Genomic DNA, 8799 nt, shown 5'->3' with positions numbered 1-8799 from the left:
GCTCACCTGCAGGTGAGCGACATTCACACACTTGCATTTCCAGTGTAAACTCAGAATTTGGTTAGTGCTCCAGGAACGGCACGACTTAGCTCTTTTGTTTTTCTGGTGCATAGTAGCTGTACGTTCAGCTTGTCCGCAGGAGTCAAGCTGCCGTAAGAGTCCCGTAAGACGAGGAAGTTGAGAGTCACATTTCAGTGGACTCTCAGTTGATCTTCCTACCACCGTCTTCACCATGGAATATACGACGATACATATCCCTCTCTTTCCTAAACCGAGAAAAACAGGAGACGCAAGTCAGCAAAGTGGGAGAAAAGAAGGAAAAATGAATGTTAAAATATGCATTTAAGGTGATTGTCACATTCTAGTGGTCACATTCCAGTGGACTAGTCAGTAGATCTTCATGCCACCGTCTTCACTATAGTGATCATGAGGATGCACCCCCTCCTTCACAAAACAAGACAAACAGAAAGACACAAGTCGGCAAAGTAGGGGAAAAGAATAAAAGAATGGAAAGAGAGAGAGGCCGGGGAGGAGGGGGGGGGGCAAAAGTAGACGGAGACGGAACAGGACATGGGCGGTACTGGACAACACCCACACCGCGCCGAGAAGAAAAAGATGAGTAAGAATATGTGTGGAGGAGGCGGCCCCGGCGAGCAGCGGCATAAAATCAGTCTGGCGTGCAGCTATAAATTCATTATTATGCGTTTCTTTCCTGTCGTCTGCACAGCAGCAGCACGGGGGGAGCCTGGGGCGGTGTCACCAGTCAGTCCAAAGCACAGCGTCATCGCACTGAGCGGGGAAGATTGATATTTTATACTGCTGCGCGCTCCCACTGCTGCTACTGGTTCCTTTCCGTTTTGGAACATTTTTCCGACTATTTTTCTTCATTCTTTAGAAAATTGAATGACAACAGGAGGTATTAAGAGCCATAATACTGTCAGCTAAGTGTTGCCAAAAAATATATATTGTGGCAGTTTCTTGTGGTCAAAGGCCGTTTAAATGCGGTTTCAAACTGTGACTCTGCATTTTTGAGGAACAACTCGTATTGAATGACGATAGAGCATCTTTTCGGTTTTTCAGATCAGAACATACCACAAAAGGTCTAGAAAAAAAATCATGCAAGACCTATACATTTCACTAAATCTACTTTAAAAATATGGTGCACTTCTAAATAAACCATTATCTTTCAGAAAAGTGTTTCTGCGAGCTACTCAGCGTAGAACAAACGAGTATGGCAATTTTTGGCATGGCAACAGACAGGACCCGGCCTATCGGACTCACGTGCGCCTTTTGTTTCCCGCCACGCCACGGCCACGGGCCGCCTTGTCGGCGGCGTGTTCACACATTCCCCCACATCCCCCGCCCCTACTCCATCTCTGTCTCCTTCGCTCCTCTCTCTCTCTCTCTCTCTCTCTCTCTCTCTCTCTCTTTCCCTCTCGGCGCCGCGGGGATTGCCATTCTGACGTTTTCCCTTGTTTGATTAATCTAGGCTGATGAGAGGTGATGCTTTGGCTCGACGGCTGCGGGGGCGGAGGACAGAGAGGGGGAGGGGCCAGGCGCCGCCGCCAGGCAAAAAGAGCGCACTTCTCTGCGCCATCAGGTAACTCCACCCGGCCAGCAGCCGGGCTTAAGTCGTCACCGGGACAAAAACTCGAAAAATAATGGAGAGGCCGAATAAGGAACTCTATCGGGATGGTACTGAAAGCCACAAAGTGTTTTCTGAGTCTTTAAAGTTTACAAACCTTAAGATAATACTTTTTCAAATTATACAAACCTGTCACTATGAACAGAAATATCTATATTGCAGTTTGCGCATGTACCTAAGTTGCCAGAGGAGGGATATAGCAACTAAATTCTTAGTAGTGTATATAACAGTATGCATACCAGGTGGCTGATTCACGCCGCGACCGCGCACTTTCGTAGTTGTACTGTACTGAATGCACGGGTGCGGGTGGGCTTGCCTATCAGCGCTGCCCACGGCTCCTTAGGGCCCGTGCGAGTAGGCAACCCGCCTGCACGCCTGCATGCGGTGCGGTATAACTGAAAGTGAGCATCGTGCATTCAGCCACCTGGTACGTAAAGAAATGATTTAAATATTGCAATGTGTTTTGTAAAATGTGTTTAAAGTTGTCCTGGTTTCCTCGCACGTTGCAGAAAAATTAAATAATGAGTGAATGAAGCCTGTATAAGTCTGAATCGCACCGTAGAAGTTGTGAACTGTACTACATACCCCTTTATATCTATTTTTTATGCCATACTAGGACCATTGTTTCCTGACCCCGTAAGGAAAACATTTTCTCTGGCCGCTCGTTCGCGCTCCGCCGCGGCCACTGACACTCCAACGGGGCGACCCGGCCCACGCAGCCGGAGACTGACGTGGCGTGGCGGCCCACGCAGCCGGAGACTGACGTGGCGTGGCGGGGCGTGGCGGGGCGTGGCGGGGCGTAACTGGGTGTAGCGGACCAATCAGAAGGCGAGAGAGTGAGACCAGCGGCAGCCATGCACCTTCATGTACACCGCAATAAAACACGATAGTGATATTATTTCCTGAATGAAACCCCCCGTTTTAGAAAGGAAACTTATTAGTCTTTACACTTCAGGCGCACGACAGAGAATATAATAAGTCATTGCAGCAGTTCTGCTGATTTGATGAAAAGCTCACATAAAATTCTGACGGAAAAACTGTTCTTAATAATCGCAAAAACTTTCAGGCAAATATGACCTCGACATTTCTGTCTTAGAAAATTCCCTCCACGGCTCAAAGCCCTTGAAGATTCAGTGAGATTTTTTGTATATTGGTCGGAGTTTGCCTCACAGGGAGCCAGAGGAGATCCGGGGATGGCAAAGGACCTAATTTGTCCCTTGTCCTCCTTTGTGCAGCCGGACACACCGACAATACTTACGCCTGGCCCACCCGGGCCCACCCCAATGAAACAAATCTTGCTTTCGTTATTACCTTTTTTTTAAAATTATTTTTAGAAGTGTCTCGCATCACTAGCGTTAGTCGTCGAGCGGCGAACAGGGCAAATCACACGGCCAGCTGACCGATCCGGATTTCCTGTCGAACAGATGCATCCTTTTTGTTTTACTCATGCCCCTCCCTTCCCCTTCCCTGTCTCTCCACGTATGTGTGTCTGTGTGTGTGAGAGTGCGCGCGCGCTTGTGAAGGGCTCAAAGGAGGGACCTGGACAAGCAACCGTCTATTAAATAGCACTTTGGTCGGCCAACAGGTGAGGAGGGCCAACTCAGACTATGCCGCGGCACCGCCCGCTGCTGCTGCATTTTCAAAACGATGAACATTTAGAATAGAAAATGAAAACCATTGATTTGTAATATAGCATGTAGCAAAACACGCTCCACATTTAGTTTTCTTAGGTGTGTATTTTTTTTTAGAAAATTCATCTTTCGTTGTTTTTTTCTCGTTTTTTTTTTTGTGCGTTTTTTTGCGTTTTTTTTTTGTCCTGCTTGCGTCCCAAGTGATGTCCAGGGGGTGCCCCGGGGGTAGTCCGGTGGCTGCCGCCCCGCCCCGGCCTTCCCCTCGCGGTGCGGGACACTTTATGGCTTTGTAATGGGCTGATCAGCTTTCATGTTCCCCAGCAGCCCCCTGTTCCTCTATCTACGGGCATCTCTCTCTCTCTCTCTCTCTCTCTCTCCGTCGTTTAGGCTCTTTCAGCGTTTCAAACGACTGGTGGTCAAATAACAATATGCGACCAAAAATTCCCAGAAAAGTCGAATAAACCGAAACTCTCCCGCGCAGCCGTTGCAAAAATATTTTTTTCAGAATTCTCTCAACTAAGCGTAAAATCTAATGAGATAGCAAAAATGAGTGGCATACACCAATCACTAGTAAATAATTGTAGAGATTACAACCTTGTTGCTAAACAAAACTGACGGTAAACACGGTAAGTGGCACAGGGCTGTCTCAGGGCTCCTACGCCCACATTTACAAAGCATACCTCTGGCTGCTTCTTGTTTGCAATTATTCGTTTCCAGGCCCTCACGTGATGAATCACCTGGCCAGCAGTGTTGAGAGACAAAGCACGGGAATTAAAAGCGATTAAAAAGTCGCCTCTCCTTGATGTCGCCAACCCTCGTGCGGTGAAGGCGAGACAGGGCGCGCAAGGGTGGTACGGACCTGGTGGTTTCCGAATACCTTACACGTTGCCATGGAATTTCTAAACAACTATGGGGATACTATGATTCTATAATAAATGCCTAATTTGCTACCCAATTTTCGTCCGTTTAAAACGTAAGAACCACTATTTAGTAGTTACGTTTCTTCTAAGCGATCCAAATTGAGGAGCTTCCCTTTTTCGAGGCAGACATACAATTCTTAAGAATTTAATAATTATTAAATTTTTGCGTGGGGACGTAATGATCACTTATGTACCGGAGGTCTCAACACTGTCACTGCTCACATATGCTCACGGCGGTCACAGGGGCTACGCCTTACGGGATAAAGAATAACAGGCAAACCCGCAACACTGCTCTGTCTACTCTGAAACACCCGATTCATTATCGTTTGTAATGCCTTTGTCACAACCAACCAATCGAAATGTTCACACTATCAGCCCGTTACTGACATCCCATCTTGCAAATAGGCAATTAATTCGTTTGCACAACAGTAAAACTCACAAAATTTGCAAGTAATACTGACTATTTTGTTACTATAACTACTTGAAAACAGCACCCTAGTTTTACACGTTAGTAACGAAATTGTCACAAAATTTGTGAGTAATACTGTATCACTAATAATACGGCTGCATAAACGAGTTCATTGTCTTTTTGCAAAATGTAAGTTACGGGCTGAGAGTGCAGAAATCTCTCATTCCAAGCCCAAGTGATGACGGACGGTAGTCCCACCCGTGTTACAGCCCAACCCCCGTAGATATCTAAGGACAACAAAGTACTACGCAGCCACGTCGTGTTCACATGTGTTTAAGCACGACACAATACCACAGTGTCGTATGCTAATGATGGGAAGAAAGGAAGAGACTTAATATAATATCAAAGGAATCATCATAATATCGCTTCCCACATAAAAAAAGAAGTAGCTGTTGACGTGATAAACGGACGTTGTTAAATGACTTGTGTATCCGTGTTGACACAGTGGTGGACACACAATAAGGAATACGACCGCAAAGAACCAGCCTCTGGTGTACGCGCCAGGAGTACGGCCGTGCAGGGTGGCGAACAGCTCGTTCGTTCCCTCACACTTCTTACCCCTTCATTGCCTCGCTCCCGGTGGCGCACAGCGGTAGGTAGGTAGGTCGGGGGCCAGATTGTGTACGGGGCTTATTGAAATTTCAGAGTCCCTCACACTTCTGCGGCCAGAGCGGGGCTGAGAGGGACCCCCTACCCTAGTCTCCCGAGGGAGCCATCACCTGCGTGTTAGCAATTCCGCTGCTTCCCCTTCGTCTCTCCCCGTCCCCCCCATCTCTCTCTCTCTCTCTCTCAAACACTCACTCTCTGATTTATGGAACAAGCCGCGAGATCTCCTCCTTATACAAATCACAACTCCATCATAAATCTATTTCCAGGAGCATTTTCGCGGTCGTTCAGCCGTCGAGTACACACAGACCTTACATGCGCGCGCGCACGACTGCACCGACTGCACCCCTATTCTAATCGTGTATGGGCATCATAATAGCACCTACAAAGACACGGCGACACCTCGACGGTAAACGCCGCAACGAAACACGAGCAAATTAAATTTAAAGTAAAGAGTTAAACACACGCACCCAAAAAATGGACAATGTGACACCGACAACACCTTATTGGAGTATTTATTTACTGAAAGAACGTAAGTTACGTATCTACAAATCAAGCACATGACCTTCTCCTATATCCCCGCGGGTTTTGCTACTGGAACTTGTATCGCATTTCAGTTATGTCGGACGTGACCCCCGTGTGCCTCCCAACCCGTCCCCCCTACCCTCTCTGCTACACTGCGCCACGCCCTGCTCTGCGATCCTGCATCCGATCCGTCTTTGTGCGCTTGTCGGCGGTTGGCATATGGAGACATGCACTTTGATGGATGGGGGCTTACGCCGGGACACCAACAGCTGACCGCCCTTCTCTCTCCTCTCCCTACATCTGTCTCTCTCTCTCTCTCTCTCTCTCTCTCTCTCTCTCTCTCTCTCTCTCTCTCTCCATCCCTCCAGAGTCCAGCGATACTGATACAGTTTACTGGCGAGCGTTGGTGCCCTTTAGCCTCAGCGAGGAGACACGAGAGACAAAAAGTGTGATCGATGCTTTTATACTACTGAGCAAATGTATTCAAATTAGTGGTGTTAAAAGTACAAAATTTGAAGTAATAATTATCTAAATATGTTAGAAAAACTGTTCAATAAGTTAAAACCAAATATCCTCTACGAGTTCAATTTTTTCTTTTCGATGTCGTTCGTCTTTCACAATAGTGCTGTTAGGTTTTCTCGTGCTTGTCTAGGCCAGGTGATGCTATCGTTCTGCGTTGGTGTTCTAGTCGACCCCTCTCTGAAAACTGAATAGTAAATAGTCTATGCCAAAATATCAGCAATCATTGATGATCACGTTATCAGTGTGTATGGTATTTTGGCATGTTACACTGATTAATCAGTTTTGGCATGTTACACTGATTAATCAGCAATCATCAATGCTCACGTTAAGTTTTTATTCTACTCCTTCCTTATGGACAGGTAACTTGCTCATTAACATAACTTGGTCAACGTTACCGAGATATTCGAAAAGAAAAGAGGTCCATTTTCGGTAGTGGTCAATTAATGTGAACCCTTCAACATAGGGGCTCATTTGAAGGCTCTGTTCACAAGGAAGCTGTAAATGTCAGCCACTTCAAAAGTTATTCGTCTGATAGGAAATAATAGCAAAACACCGTAACGTTAGTTGTTTGCTGATTGATAATCAGTGTACATGCCAGGTACACTCATAGACATCAAAGTGATTGTAGCTATTTTAAAATTCAGTGTACACCGTTCAGTTTTCAGAGGCGATGGCAAACATTGCCGGTGAACGATCGGTCGTCTGCTGGAGGGTAGAATGAAATTAGTTTGGGTTCCATGACACCTTCAATACACAACTTCTTATTAAAAATTCTTTCAGGCAGTCACGCCCCTGGGTGAACAGAGGTCCCTCTCCCTTTTCTCTCCAAATTCCCACCCCCTCCCTCAAACACCCTCTCCTCTTCCTCCTTCTGCTTATAGGAAAAGTGTCACTCAAGAAGTTGCCCAAGTTGTTTCTTGAGGCGCGGAGGCAACAGCAGCAACTTTGCGAGGCAAAGAAGGCGTGTTATTGCATTTGGAATGATCTCCCTCGCGCAGACTTGGCCCAGACGGGACTACACTGCTCAAAAATTTCATTTTCCCACTCAATTTAATTTTAATTCCATTTCAGCACAAAGACCGAGTTATTAGAGGATTCTAGAATATGCTGGATTGTATTACGGTATAGGGCTCTATTGTTTCAAAGGAAAATAATCGAGACGGCGAGATATAAAGAGAGATCGGGCGATGAGCACAAGGCGAGGGACAGAGACAGAGATGGGTCAAAGTGCCGCGACCATCGTGGAACTTGACGTAGACTAATCGGCACGCTCCTCTTTTGCAGCCGATGCCGGGAGGGTGGCGCCGGGGCGGGCGGGCAGCGGCGCCTCTAGCGGCCTGTCACGTGGGAGGCGGCGGGAGGGACCCCGACAGAGTGACGGCCGAGCGGGACTCTGACACGAGAAGGTCACGGACACCTACAGTATCGGACATCGCGCTGTCCCGCGCTTGTCCGGCGGCAGGACACGCGGCATCAACGGACGAAATAATTACTCTTCGCCTAATTCACTCGTATAGTTACTGTAAATAATAAACACGATTTGTTTTGTTCTTTTTAATATATGTTGAGCTCTTTTAATCGAAGCGAATTAATGTCGCCGCTGTGGCTTTCAAGACCTTCCACACACAAACACACACGCAGCAGAAAAGAGCACCGCGGGCGCAATACCCTCCTCTCTCTCTCTCTCTCTCTCTCTGCTCCCTCGCTGACTCCGTCTCTCCCTACCTCTCCCCTGCATCTTATAATGTTGACTAATGGAGGTGAAATGCTTTTGTTGGCCTGGGACACGCAATTTGTATTCAGGCTGACTTGAGGCAGGCAGTGCCTGGCGGCCCCCGGGCAGGGCGGGGCGGGGCAGGGCGGAGGCCGCGCACGTCGGCCTGCTGGCCGCGCTGGCCTGACCCAGCGGCGGGACCCTGCGGCCCTCAAGGCGGCCCCGGCGCCCCGCTCCACAGGGGGAGGGTCCTTCGGGGTCCTCCAGGTCACGCCGGTCTTCCCCAAAGGGGTCCACGTCTACGCGCACCCCAACAAGCACGTCGTGGGGGTGATACAAGTAGATCGAACGTCGCCGTCTCAGACAAGTCTCCCACCAACAGGATTTAGGCCTCGCGTCCCGCGTCTTCAAACTAGTCACACGCGGCACTAACAGCTTGTCACAAACAAGCTAGAATGGTAATTAGACAAGTGCGTACTGACCTTGGCAACAAAGGAAAAACCCACTGTCAAAATTGACCATGTTGTTGGCCGGTGCCGCAAGTTTCCTTTCCTTGTATCCTAAAATGACATGTTTGTTCACGGTTTCCCTTGCCGACCCGCCACCTATCCGGCGCCGCCACCGTCCGCGCGCATTGCCTGAGGAATTCAATTCAAAATGTCAGCGGGCGAGCGCGGCAGGCGCGGCAAGAGGTGGTCGGGAGTGGGGGGATATATGTGAGATTGAGAGCGAATGATTGACACTTGCACGCAGCAGCACCCCCCCCC

The sequence above is a fragment of the Frankliniella occidentalis genome, unplaced genomic scaffold, assembly GCF_000697945.3.
Source record: "Frankliniella occidentalis isolate FOCC.00 unplaced genomic scaffold, Focc_3.1 Scaffold11, whole genome shotgun sequence".
In the NCBI taxonomy this organism is placed as follows: Eukaryota; Metazoa; Arthropoda; class Insecta; order Thysanoptera; family Thripidae; genus Frankliniella; species Frankliniella occidentalis.
The sequence above is the reverse complement of the archived record's forward strand: the minus strand, read 5'-3'. Positions refer to the sequence as shown.